This window comes from Fukomys damarensis, unplaced genomic scaffold (assembly GCF_012274545.1).
Source record: "Fukomys damarensis isolate Sample0158 unplaced genomic scaffold, DMR_v1.0_HiC HiC_scaffold_10, whole genome shotgun sequence".
Classification (NCBI taxonomy): domain Eukaryota; kingdom Metazoa; phylum Chordata; class Mammalia; order Rodentia; family Bathyergidae; genus Fukomys; species Fukomys damarensis.
This window is the reverse complement of record NW_022900922.1, coordinates 30241873-30254356: the sequence shown is the minus strand read 5'-3', so window position 1 is coordinate 30254356 and position 12484 is coordinate 30241873. Positions and strand designations below refer to the sequence as shown.

The window sequence follows — 12484 nt, the reverse complement described above, 5'->3', positions numbered from 1 at the left end:
TTTGTTTCCATTTTTCCTATTTTCACTTCTTTTCTTGTCCCTTCTTGCCTTTCCCCCTCCCTCCTCCCTTGTTCTCTTCCATTTCCCAGTACCTAGTATACATTTTAGCCCTTATTTCCATTTCAGTTTCTTACACCAGAGAAATAATGCGGCATTTAAACGTGTTTGTCTGATTTATTTCACTGAAGAGTATGGTCTCAAGATGCATCCATTTAGCTATAAATGTCTGAAGCTCACCCTTCTTTATGGAAAAGCAGCACTCCAAGGTACAAAGAAACCACAACTTCTTTATCCATTTGTCGCTTGATGGGCATTTGGTTTGTTTCCAAGATTTAGCTATTACAAATTGTGCAGCTATAAATGTGGGTGTGCATATATCTCTGTGCTATGATGCTTTTAATTCTTTTAGGAAGATACAAAAGGGAATAGCTGGGTCAAATGGAACCTCTAGTTTTAATTTTTTAAATTGATTTTATTGGTACATTTTAGGTATACAGTACAGTCACATTCATTATTGGGATCTTGTACCTTTACATGACAGGTCTTGGTTCTCAGTTTTTCCCCTTGTCCCTGCCCTCCCTTCACCCCCTCCTCCCCTCCCCATTTACAAACACTTTATTTCCATTTTTTCATTTTCTCCTATTTTTTTCTTTTCCCTCATTACCTTTCCCCTACCCTTCCCACTTTCCCTACACCTTTAGCCCTTTTCTTCCTATTTCACATTGTAGTTTTAATTTTTTGAGAAACGCCCACACTGATTTCCACAGTGGTTGCACCAGTCTGCACTCTCACCAACAGTGGAGAAGGTTTCCTTTTTCCTGACAACTACACCAGCATTTGTTATTGGCTGAATTTTTTGGTACCAGGATCAAACTCGGGACCTTACACTTGCAAAGCAGGCAGCAGAACCACTGAGCTAAATCCCCGGCCCCTGGTTGATTTCTTGATAGTAGCCATTCTTCCTAGAGTGAGATGGAATCTCAGTGTTGTTTTAATTTGCATTTCTCAAATGACCAATGATGCTAAACATTTTTTCATGTATTTATTTGCTGTGTCTACTTTATCTGAGAAGTGTCTATTTCAGGTGCCCATTTTTGTATTGGGTCTTTAAATTTGGGGGGGGTCCTTATTTTGAGTTCTTTGTTTTTATTTTTTGTTTTTTGAGACAGACTCTCACTATGTAGTTGAGACTGACCTGGAACTCACTATGTAGCCCAGGCTGATCTCAAATTCACAGTGATCCTCCTGCCTCAGCCTCCTGAGTACTGAGATTGCAGGCATGTGCCAGCATGCCCAGCACTGAGTTCTTTATATATTCTAGATAGTTGTCCTTTGTTTGAGGAACAGCTGGTAAAAATGTTTTCCCAAGCTGTGGGTTGTCTCTTCACCCTGTTGGTGGTTTCCCTTGCCAGGCAAAAGCTTTTTAATAAGATGAGGTCCCAGTTATTGATTCTTTGTAGTATTTCCTATGTGGTCTGGGTTTTGTTCATGAAGTCTTTGTCAACTCCTGTGTCCTCAAGCGTTCTACCTATTCTCTCTTCTAGCATATTTAGTGTTTCTGTTTTAATATTTAATCTTTAATCCATTTCAATTTGAGGTTAGTGTGTGGTGAATGGTGCTAGTCTAGTTTCAATATTCAGTGTGTAAAAAGCCGGTTTTCCCAGCACCATTTATTAAAGAGGCTATCTTTCTTCCAGTGAAGGTGTTTGATTCTTTTGTCAAAGATAAGGTGGTGGAGTGTGTCTGGAGTTGTTTCTGCATCTACTAGTCTGTTCCATTGATCTTCAGGTCTGTCCTTTTGCCTGTACCATGCTGTTTTTATCACAGTAGCTTTGTAGTATAATTTCAGGTTAGGGATTGTGATGCCCACTGCCTTGCCTTTGTTGACCAGATTTGTCTTCTGAGATGTCTTTTTCTTAAAGATTTACATGAGTATCTCTCTTGTAGATGTTATTCTCTTATCTGTTTTATATATTACAGATATCTTCTCTGTCACTAGTCTTTTAAAATTGATTATTGTGTCTTTCATTGCACAGAATTTTGTGTAAGTAGCATTCACTGTATCTCTTATGGCAATTGTGAATTTTCTTTGCTACTTAGAAGCCTAGATTATAAAAGTATTCTTGTGGCCAGGTATGGTAGTGCAAACCTGTAATCCCAGGATTTGGGAGGCTGAGGCAGGAGGATTACCTGGACTACATAATGAGATCAAGGCCAGCCTGAACTATACAGTGAGTCCCTACCTCAAAAAACAAAACAAAATAAGTATTCTTGCATATATTTTCTATAATTTTCAAAAAATATAGTGGATATTTAAATACAAAAATTCACTGTAGTAAAAGATACTTTGTCAGTAATTCCCCTCAAAATACACCCCCACTCTGAACACACTTATCTCATCAGGCTTTGCAATGAAGTTGTTTTTTGTTTGTTTGTTTTTGTTTTTGTACCAGGGATTGAACTCGGGTCCTTGCGCTTGGGAGACAGGGGGCAGAACCATGTAATAAGCTTTTTAAAATTTAAATATTCATCGTGTCTTTGATCATGCCTTGTATACTGTGAACTGCTGTAGATGTACAAGACTTAGAAGTCCTTCCTCATTATTCGTTTTCAAATATCTCTTGTCTTTCATTATGCACTGACTCTGTTTTTTGTTTGTTTGTTTGGTTGGTTGGTTTTTTGAGACAGGGTCTCACTAAGTAGTTGAGACTGACCTGGAACTTACTATGTAGCCCAGGCTGGTCTCAAACTCATTGCAATCCTCCTGTCTCAGCCTCCCGAGTGCTGGGATTAAAGGTGTGCACCACGACGCCTGGCTCTTCATTATGCACTGACTCTTTTATTTCAGTCTTTCATTGGTTTTTGTTTGTAATACATAACACTGATTTTGGGGAGTGGTACATAAATGTGTCATATCTTGGTCATTTTTGGTCCACTTTTCCTTTTACTTGCTCTTTAAGATAAAACTTTGTAATTAATTTTCCATGTTCTGTAATAATCTTGGAGTGTTTACATTTAGGATTACGCTCAGGATACAGTTTCATTCAGCAGGAATGCTGGCAGCATCTTCTCAGTGTGGTCCACTGTAATCTCTCCCCCCATCCCTTCAAATCCCCAGGATTGAAAAATGGGATTCAGGTCCAAATATGAACTCAGAGAAGGCAACATTTTACTTTCTCTTATTTTAGTTTGAGACAGGGTCTCACTACGTAGCCCAGGCAGGCCTTGGATTTGGGGAGATCCTCCTGTCTCAGCTTCCCGAGTGCTGGGATTACAGGTGTGCACCACCCTGCCTGGCAGAGAAGGCATAATTTTAGAGGTTTGCTATCCATTTGTGCCTAAATCTGAGTCAGTTTGGCCATTTAAATTTTCTCATTTGCGTGTGTGTGTGTGTGTGTGTGTGTGTGTGTGTGTGTGTGTGTGTGATTACTTTAAAAAATAAAAGTCTCAAAGCTGGGATGGTACAAAGTGATAACAACTGGAGAGAGCAGGGCATCATGGTGCATACCTGCATCTCAGCAACTAAGGAGGCTGAGGTAGGAGGACTGCTTGAGCTCAGGAGTGTGAGGCCAGCTTAGGCAACATAGCGTGACATGTGTTTGTCTCTCTGTGTGTCTCTGTGTCTCTGTCTGTCTCTGCGCCCCCCCGGAATGAATGCAGGGCCTGGCACACACACACCCTCTTCCATGAGGCCCTCACCCTACCTCCTTAGTTTCTCTGCTCCCAGTTGTTCTCTCGTGGCCTGTTCTTGATGCAGGGTTTCCTCTGCTCGTCTTGCTTTTATTCTTGGGTTGCTCAGGATCAGGGATTCTCTGAGAAGGCCTTTGTGGGTTCCCTGCTCGCCTGCATCCTTTCACTCTTCCACTCTGCTCTCTGGAGGCCAGCGGCGCTGGCTGCCGGACGACCTCCATCCTGCTGCCCTCTACATCAGCAAGCGTTGGCTCGGCTCCAGCCTCAGCGCTGAGGGTTTATTCTCCGGAGCCACGAGCGGGGCTGAGGGATGAATCGCGGAGCTGCACTGCTCCTGGCCCCTCAGAGGCACCGGGGAGAGGCTCGCTCGTGATGTGAACAGCAGAGAAGCCGGCTTGAGGCCTTATCTCGGGGCACAGTGGCCACTGCCCGGTGCCAGCTGTCACCTCTGCGGGCTGAGTTCCAGGAAGGTAACGTCCTGGGCAGCGGTGGGCGGGCGTGGCAGGGAGAGGTTAAAGCAGTCTCCAAACCACGGAGGCAGGAAGCCAAGCGCGGCTGCGGGTGGGGAACCGGGCACTGGTGTTCGTGCGCCCAGAATTTCCCTCCGCAGGTGGATGGTGCGGGGGGTTTACACAGCCACGGATGCACTGAACACCACCAGGCTGCGTATTTTAAGACGGTTAAAACGTATTTGCATTAAGTATATTTTACCACTGTAAAAATCAATTGAAAAAAATTTTAAAGAGTAAAGGCTTAAAGAATGGAGCCCTGGAGGCGTAGATCAACTGCAAAGAGAAAGCAAGTGAACCTTCAGACTTTTGGGGCGGCCCAAGAAATAAATCTCGAATCCCCTCCAGGATTAGGAACCAAATGAATAATTAGACAAGCGTTTAGTTAATGCCTAGCATGTGCAAGCCTTGTGCTTTCTGCCCAGCACAGCAAAAGAAAGAAAAAAGGCAGAGAAAAGAGGAATTTGAATGTTGGTTCTGTCAACTGATAAGATCCCTTCCCAGTTACCTGATCTGGGTTCTCTGGGAGGGGTTTCACAGTTTCCCAAATCGCAGATAACTGATATCAAACAAAGCCAAGTAGTATAGATGAAACAACGGAACTGCTATTCTTGCCCAAAGACCTGAAGTTCTGTCCAGAATCCCCGTGGGAGCCGGGAGTTTGCCCCTGTTTCCACCGTGGGGTCTGCATCAGGCTGGGCGGGCTCCTGTCCTGTGAATCGGAGGCCAAAGGCTGCAACTCTTCAGTGACCTCTCTCCCCTTTACCGCTGATCCGCAGGGAGGAAGACAAAGTGGGAGACACCTGTGTGTGGCTAGGGTTTAGCTCCTTCCCGACCCACTGTGAAGGTGAGCAGTGGCGTCCGCCCCTCCCCGCCCTCCCTTCACTCCTGCTCATCTCCTCTTCCCAGGGTGCATCGCATCAGCTTGCCTCCGTGGCCTCCCGGGTGACTTGGTGGTTGCTCTCTGGGCCACTCCGCTAAGGGGTACATCCCATTAGCAGCTGTGCTGACTCCTCCACCTCCCCAGCACCCACACTACTGCCTCTGTGAAGCGTCTCACAAACTTCCCCTAACATGGCAGAGATCAGGAGGGGATAGGGGCCCGTTATTAACGTCCTCAGCCTCCCCAAACCCCAGTACGCTGTGATGGATACACCTAGCCCTGCTCGGTTTTGGCCCTGTCATTATTTGAATAGTCAAGACAGCTGTCAGTCGAAGAGCGGTCCCAGACACCTTGTGCCCGTTTGGACTAATCATAGCCCTATACATGGACCAATCAGCAGGCCTGAATTGAATCATAAGCCTAGTGTGATTTTATAAGCGGCTTTCACCTCATCCTTCCCGGGTTGGTCTAGGAGGACACCCTTTGATGGTCTGCGCCCCTCATTCCCCCGGTGCTGCTGCATGCGTTCTAGTCAAATAAAGCCGCAGTCCAGTGGTCCTTGGAAGTTCTTCTAAATCTATTCCACATTCTTATCCTGAGTAGTGTGGACAGAGTGGTTTTAAAAGGGAGCAATAGGGCCAGGGATTTGGCTCAGTGGTTCCGCCTCCTGCAAGCACAAGGGCAGAAGTTTGATTCCTGGTACCCAAAAAGAAAAAAGGAAAGAAAGAAGAAAAAGAGAGAGAGAGCAATAAACACTAGGAAATGTTAGCTCTGAAGCCCTCCAGAAGGCAGCAAATGGAAGCATCAAGTGACAGCATCAGGAGTCAGGGTGCCCAGCAGAGCCACACTGCAATTCATGATTTCTATCTGAATTGAGCAAAAGAACCCTAAACTGATTGGCTGCAGTAGCTCAACAAACACAGTGGTGCCTGGTTCACAAATACTTTTGTTTCCAAATAATTCAGTTCGCAAACAGAAGCATTTAGCAAAATTTTGTTTTTGTTTGCAAACTCTGCACTGGGTGGCACATATGACAGCAGGCATCTTTGCTGCACGAGCATGAATGTGGCTATCTTTTTGAAAAATCACAGAACAGGGCTGGGGATTTAGCTCAGTGGCACTGCACATGCCTTACAAGCACAAGGTCCTGAGTTCTAGCCCCGTGTGTTCTTTGTCAGCTGTCTGCAGAACCAGCTTGGTAGCCTGAGCAGAATCTCGCACTAACGTTCTCCCAGATTGGCCACTCTTACCTCAAGAACCTTTAACCAAGGAGAGGCCTTTTCTGGCTCTATTCTGCCCCACCTCAGAGTCACGTGCTCTGCTTCAAGATGAGCGGTTTCAGAACTTGCAGCAAAGCAGCCATTGGCCTTCCTGCCTGTGACAGGTGTGACTGATGTTGCCCCATATCCCTGCCCTGTACCCTAAGATAGGGAGGAGGTACATCCTAGGCTCAGAGAGGTCAAAGAACACATACACGGCCCCGGGTCCCAAACACTCCTTTCCAAGTCCTTGGATCCAGTCCATTCTCTCCTCCAGCCCACACCTTCCCCTTAAAACAACCCCACACTTTCCCTCATGCACCATTCTCCCTTTGTCTCTCCAGCTCTCCTCACCCAAATAAACTCTTGTCACAATCATTATTTTTGCCTTAGCAAATTCTGTTCTTGCCCATGTCCCTGGTCTCTGCAATGCCGCTTCACACAGCATAAATGTATTTTCATTCCTTCTCTTCCTTCTCCTTTCTGTGGAGATGATTTTCCTTTCATCCACCCAAGGCACCTTTTAGCCTTTGTTACTGAGGGACTGAAAAAAGAAGTAACAAGCTTGGTGCAGTGTCCTGTGCCTATAGCCCCAGCTACTCAGAAAGTTGGGACAGGAGGATCGGCTGAACGCAGCAGTTTGGGGCCAGATTGAGCAACATAGCAAGACTTCAGTCTTGGAAGGAAGGAAGGAAGGAAAGCAGGGAGGCAGGGAGGGAAGGGAGGGAGGAAAAGAAGGAAGAAAAGAAGTAAGAAATGTTCTGAAACTGCTCATCTTGAAGCAGAGCATGTGACTCTGAGGTGGGGCAGAATAGAGCCAGAAAAGGCCTCTCCCTGGTTATGCAGAACTCCACCATTCACGTTCTCAGAGAGCTGTGAAGATATCAATGCTCAAGTCGTATAGTTTATTATTAAATGCCACATGCAGAGTGGCATTGACATCAACTCCATAACAGAATCATCTTATCTTTCAAGTTCTCATTGCCGCATAAAGTATTCAGGTCTTTCCCCCTCTGCTTAGGGGTTCAGAGGGACAATGATGTTCAGACCATAGCTTGTTCACCAGTGGTGAGCAGAGGAGACAGCTGGTCCTCTAGACCCCTGGGCTCCAGCTCCTGGCTCTGCCACAGGAAGTTTTCTCTCTCCCTCTCCTTGTGGGACTTCTTGTTTTGGTTTCTCCTGCTCATCCTTCTCATTCAGGCTTAGTTCTTCTATCACTCACTAGCCCCCTTCCTGTCTTCTTAAGTCATGAGTTACCCAGAGAGGGAAAGCTAGCTTTGTAAATAAATATGTGAACATCTTTTATTTAACACTCAGGCTTGTGTGTTCCTGAGCTCTCTATTTCTGATTTAAAGTAGGGATAGGAGAGAAAGACCCGCGCTTTCAACAGTGGTAAGAGGGAAAGGAAGGAGAGTACACAGAAATAATCAGGTTAGTACCTTGAGAGATGATAACCTTGTCAGAGAGCTGCACACTCATCAGGTCTTGAGAAGGATGCAGTGAGTGATAAATGCATAAGAAATTAAGCAAGTGAAAAAAGTAAGGAAATTATGAACTCCTGGGAAAACAGAAGTCATACAAATATAATCATAGGACACAGCACATGGCTCAGTTGTATATTACATTTACATGATAATTATGAAATCAATAGTGAATAATAAGTAAACCAAAGATATAATATAATTACAGTGAGAATAATGGAGGGATTGTGTCTCTGTGTGTGTGTGCATCTCTGTGTGTTTATAGGATGGGGTGGAAGAGAGTTAAATTATCAGCTTCTGTAACAGGAAGCCAACAGATAAAACTGAAAGTGCAATGTAAGAATATTGCATAAAAACAGGAGCTAAAAGAATTATCCTGAGGAGCTGAAATTTGATGGGAAATAGCACTATTATTTTCATTATATATCTTAAGGTATTTTCTACTTTTAAAATTATGTGCATAGGGCCAGGGATTTAGCTCAGTGGTTCAGCAGCCTGCCTTGCAAGCACAAGGTCCTGAGTTTGATCCCTGGTTCCAAAAAATAGTAAAAATAATAAAAATAAAATTATGTGCACATATTACATTGAAAATGATACTTTAAGATGAAAGAACAAATGTCCCATTGCTGTTATTTCTGCTGTGTATGTCATAGTGCTTTGGGCATGGTTTACTCTGGATTTGTCTATGACTCTTTCTCAAAGTGAGAAAATGAAAAGCTAGAAACTGAAAATGGTAGCGGATTCAGCTGAGTTCCTTTCTGAAATTGTTCATGCCCCACCCCCAAAAGCCTTGGGAAATTTCTGGGTTTGGATCACAGCACTGTACTAAAGAGTCCTGAAACAGGAAGCGACCTTTTTCCAGCTGAAAATGGCGGCTTCCACTTTCCACTGCTGAAGACAGGTGTGAGCATATTTCTTGGAAGTGAGAGAACGTTGGGGCTAGAGGCTAAGTGGAGAGTGTAACTGTCTTGGGTGCAAGGGAGAGTAGAAGGCAGAAAGAAAATAAAAAATCAGACCATAGGGCTGGGGATGTAGCTCAGTGGTGCTGTGCCTGCCTGGCAAGCACAAGGTCCTGAGTTCGATCCCCAGAACTGGGGGGAAAAATCAGACTGCAAAGACAGAATTACTAGACTCACTTTGAGGCCTTAGGACTGACTGACTTGTGACAAATCTCTTTATGTGAAGCTGGTGGGTATTGAATCAGTTCTTTGTTATATGTGTTTAGAAAATTCCAATTTCCATAGCTATTTCATGCCGTTTGGCTTCATCTAGGAAAACAAAGCACTGCATACATATCAGAGACTCTTTAAACCCCCAAACCTTTCCTTTCAATTTTTGATGTAATTTTCCTCAGTTACCTGACTCCTACCTGGTCCTTGGTTTGTGCAGTGGAAATAGCTCAGTGCATTTGAATTTCTATCCAGGTTTCTATTACTTGTCATGTCCTGTGCCAGAAGATTCAGTTCCTATTCTGTAAGTGTGGGACAAGGACCACTGTCTCACCAGCCAGTTGAGGAAGAAACCAGTTCATTCTGGTAATTCACTCAGTTGATAGCAATTCAGTAACACCTACCCCTCTTTTCTTCTCCTCGTCTTTGCATTCTTTGAATTAAAGCAGAGTGGACTGGCCGCGAGTTCAGTTCTTCTGATCAGCACAGCGTGTTCGTGATGAGCTCACCTCTGCAGTTTTGCTCAGGATTGAACCGAGGGTTTCACACATGCAGGGCACACTTCATCTCACTGCCACCCCACCTGGCTGCTTCCCTTCTTGTTTGGCTGTGGATCCAAGTCAAGCATGTGCTGCTGCAGAAACTGCTTCCTAATATGGAATCTGAGCATGAAAAAAACAGCACTGCTGCTGCTTCTTTCCCTTCATTTTTTTTGGGGGGGGCAGTCAGTACTGGGGATCGAACTCAGGACCTTGTGCTTGCAAGGCGGGTGCAGCACCACTGAAGGCTCAGGAAGGCTCCTTGCATGCGGTGTTTCCACTTGAGAATGTTGGAAGAATCCAACCCCGTCCCTTCCCCTCTAAACGGCAAAGATAAGTGGAACTGGTGGCCCTGAAGGTTAAGCAGCTGCTAGTCTACAAGTGAGGCCAGAGGACTTGCAGACTGTGCAGTGGGACTGAGCAGGTATTGTCTTTATCCTTGCTTGTATTTTCAAAGGTTCTGAGATTTTTCTTGGCTGTTTCTCCAACAACTGTAGCAGGGACCTCAGTAGCCACATTGGGAAGTCAGTCAAGTGGCTTCCACCCCTGCCTCACCTGAAGCCCTCAGTCTGCACAGTAGAGCCGTCACGGGCTTGGGCCTTGGAGCTGCACAGGGCTGGTAGGATACAGGCTCCTCCCTGAGAACTGGGGCAATGAGCTTTACTCTCTGGGTGCCGAGGAGGGCTGACGGTCAGTGGCTGCTCACTCAGTTTTCTGAAGTGTCCAAAGAAAACAAAATGCTGAAGGAGTCTATGCTAAGGCCTCGGGGCATGAGGATGAGTTCCAAAGTGTGTCTGAAGATAGGAAATGCGTCCTCAAAACACACACCAAGCCAGCCACAGGAATGATGCCCCTCTAGTCCCAGCTGTTCAAGAGGCTGAGGAAGGAGGATCCTTTGAGCCCTGGAGGCCAGTCTGGAACCCATCTCAGAAACAACAGACCATTTCCAACACACACACACACACACACACACACACACACACGAGCAGTGATTATTGAAATCAACTCATCCTTGCTTGCATTCTGAAGCAGCAAGGAAGAAAGGGGCTGGGGCAGCTTTTCACCCCTGGTACCAGATGTCCAACCCGCATGAATTAAAGGAGGAGACATTTGCTTTTGCTCAGGATTTCCGAGGTTTCAGTCTGGACTTCCAGGGGCACGTGTCATGGCAGAAGGGTCCACAGCTGGAGCAAAACGGATCACTTCCTGGCAGAACAGGGAACAGCTCCGAGAAGAGGGGGACAAAGACCAACCAGGTGTGGCCCCCAAGGCCACGCCTCCACCCAGGCCCTGCTTCCTTAATCCCCTGGGCAGCTCTGGAGCTGACGGGGGTGACCCTCCAGCTTGACTGCAGGGAGGCAGAGATACAAGCAGAGGGACCACTTGCCATGACTTCGGGCGTCCTGCCACAGCTGTCCTTACGGGAAGGGATAGTTACTCGGTTGCTGTGAGCTGTCCCAGGGACCGGGACACAGAAGTCCCCTCCCCAGGGCTCTCATCTGTAACGGACACACCCTGGCCTGCAGACGGGGATGGGACATGGGACAAAATCAAAAGAGAAACACTGCGAGTCCTTATGGGCCAGGAGGTCTCTAGTCGCCTCTCAGTCAGGGACCCCCCACTGTCTAGATTCGTCCTCTCTGGAGCTCATCCCGTTGTGTTGAGTTGTGGGGGTCGGGTATCATCTCTCAGGAGTGAGAATCATGACTAAGAGAGGTGTCTACTGGATAGACCGCTCTGCTTTCTGGGGGACCTGGGAAGAAAGGGGGGACTATGTAGCTTTTCCACATCCCCCTCAGTTGCAGGTACCAGAAATCAGTGTCTTAGTCCATTTGTGCTTCTAGGACAAAAATAGCTGAGGCTGGGTGACTTACAGAGAACAGCAGCTTGTTTCTTACAGCTCTGGAGGCTAAGTCCAATACGTGCAGGCATTGGTGCTCAGGGTCTGACCACAGCCTCCTTCCTGCGTCCTAAGGTGAGGCGGCACCAACCCTCACACCCTTCTGTAAGGGTCTCCACCCCCATCCCATCCACCAGTGGGTGACTGATCGGCTGAAGCTCTGCCTTTTATGCCTGTAACACTGGTGATCCTTTCAGCAGATGAATTCTGGTGAAAGCATTCAGACCACGACTAGGCAGAGATGACGCCTAAGTAAGAAGCTTTAACGATACCCTTAACCCTTTATGTCCGAATTCCTAAGGACCCAACGGGGCAGGCTGTGCCTTCCTTAGCAGAGCTGGGCTGGCCCGAATGCTGCAGAGCATGCTGCTGGGTTGCCCTGGACGGAGCCCGCCTCTCCTACAGCTCTGTGCCTGTGCAGCCTCGCCCTGAGGGAGGAGGAGGAGAGGGGACTTGCAGGAGTGATGTTGCTTCCGCAGCGGGAACAGCCATGTTGCCTGACCCTTTCGGACTCCACAAAGAGGACTTAGTGCCCCACTGACGACATCACTGTGCACGTGTGTGGCACTGGGATTGAATCTACAAGAAGCACTCAACCACTGAGCTACATCCCCAGTCCTTTTTTAATTTTTAATTTTGAGACGGGTCCTCAAAGTCACTAAATTGCCTAGGCCAGATGCAGTTCTCCTGCCTCAGCCTCACAGTTGCTGGAGTTAGAGGCATTTGCCATCACATCTGGCATTTTATTTTATTTTATTTTTTCTGAGTCAGGGTCTCACTAAGTGCCCGGGCTGGACAAGCGTGCAATCCTCCTGCCTCGGCCTCCCAGTAGCAGGGATTGCAGGTGTGCACCACTGCACCTGGCTACAACATTGCTACTAAACAGGGGCAGGATATGAAGAAAAAGATTTACAGCTGGAAGAGGTGGATGAGCAGGAGGGAGAGCGGATGGGAGTCAGCCTGGTCAGATAATGCGGCTTTGGCAAAAGGGCAGGTGCTGGCTAACAGACTTCGGGCAAGTGCTGGATAAAAAAAAAAAAAAAAAAAAAAAAAC

General features: G+C 46.6%; 1 protein-coding gene across 1 annotated transcript in view; it reads left to right on the top strand.

The window, feature by feature from the left end:
• Positions 1-3909: 3909 nt before the first annotated feature.
• LOC104861591 (N-acetyllactosaminide beta-1,6-N-acetylglucosaminyl-transferase-like) overlaps positions 3910-12484 on the top strand; it is a 38859-nt gene continuing 30284 nt past the window's right edge. Inside the window, exon 1 of the mRNA XM_010623074.2 lies at positions 3910-4160. The gene's annotated coding sequence lies outside the window, so the exon portion shown is untranslated. The remainder of the gene's footprint in view (positions 4161-12484) is intronic.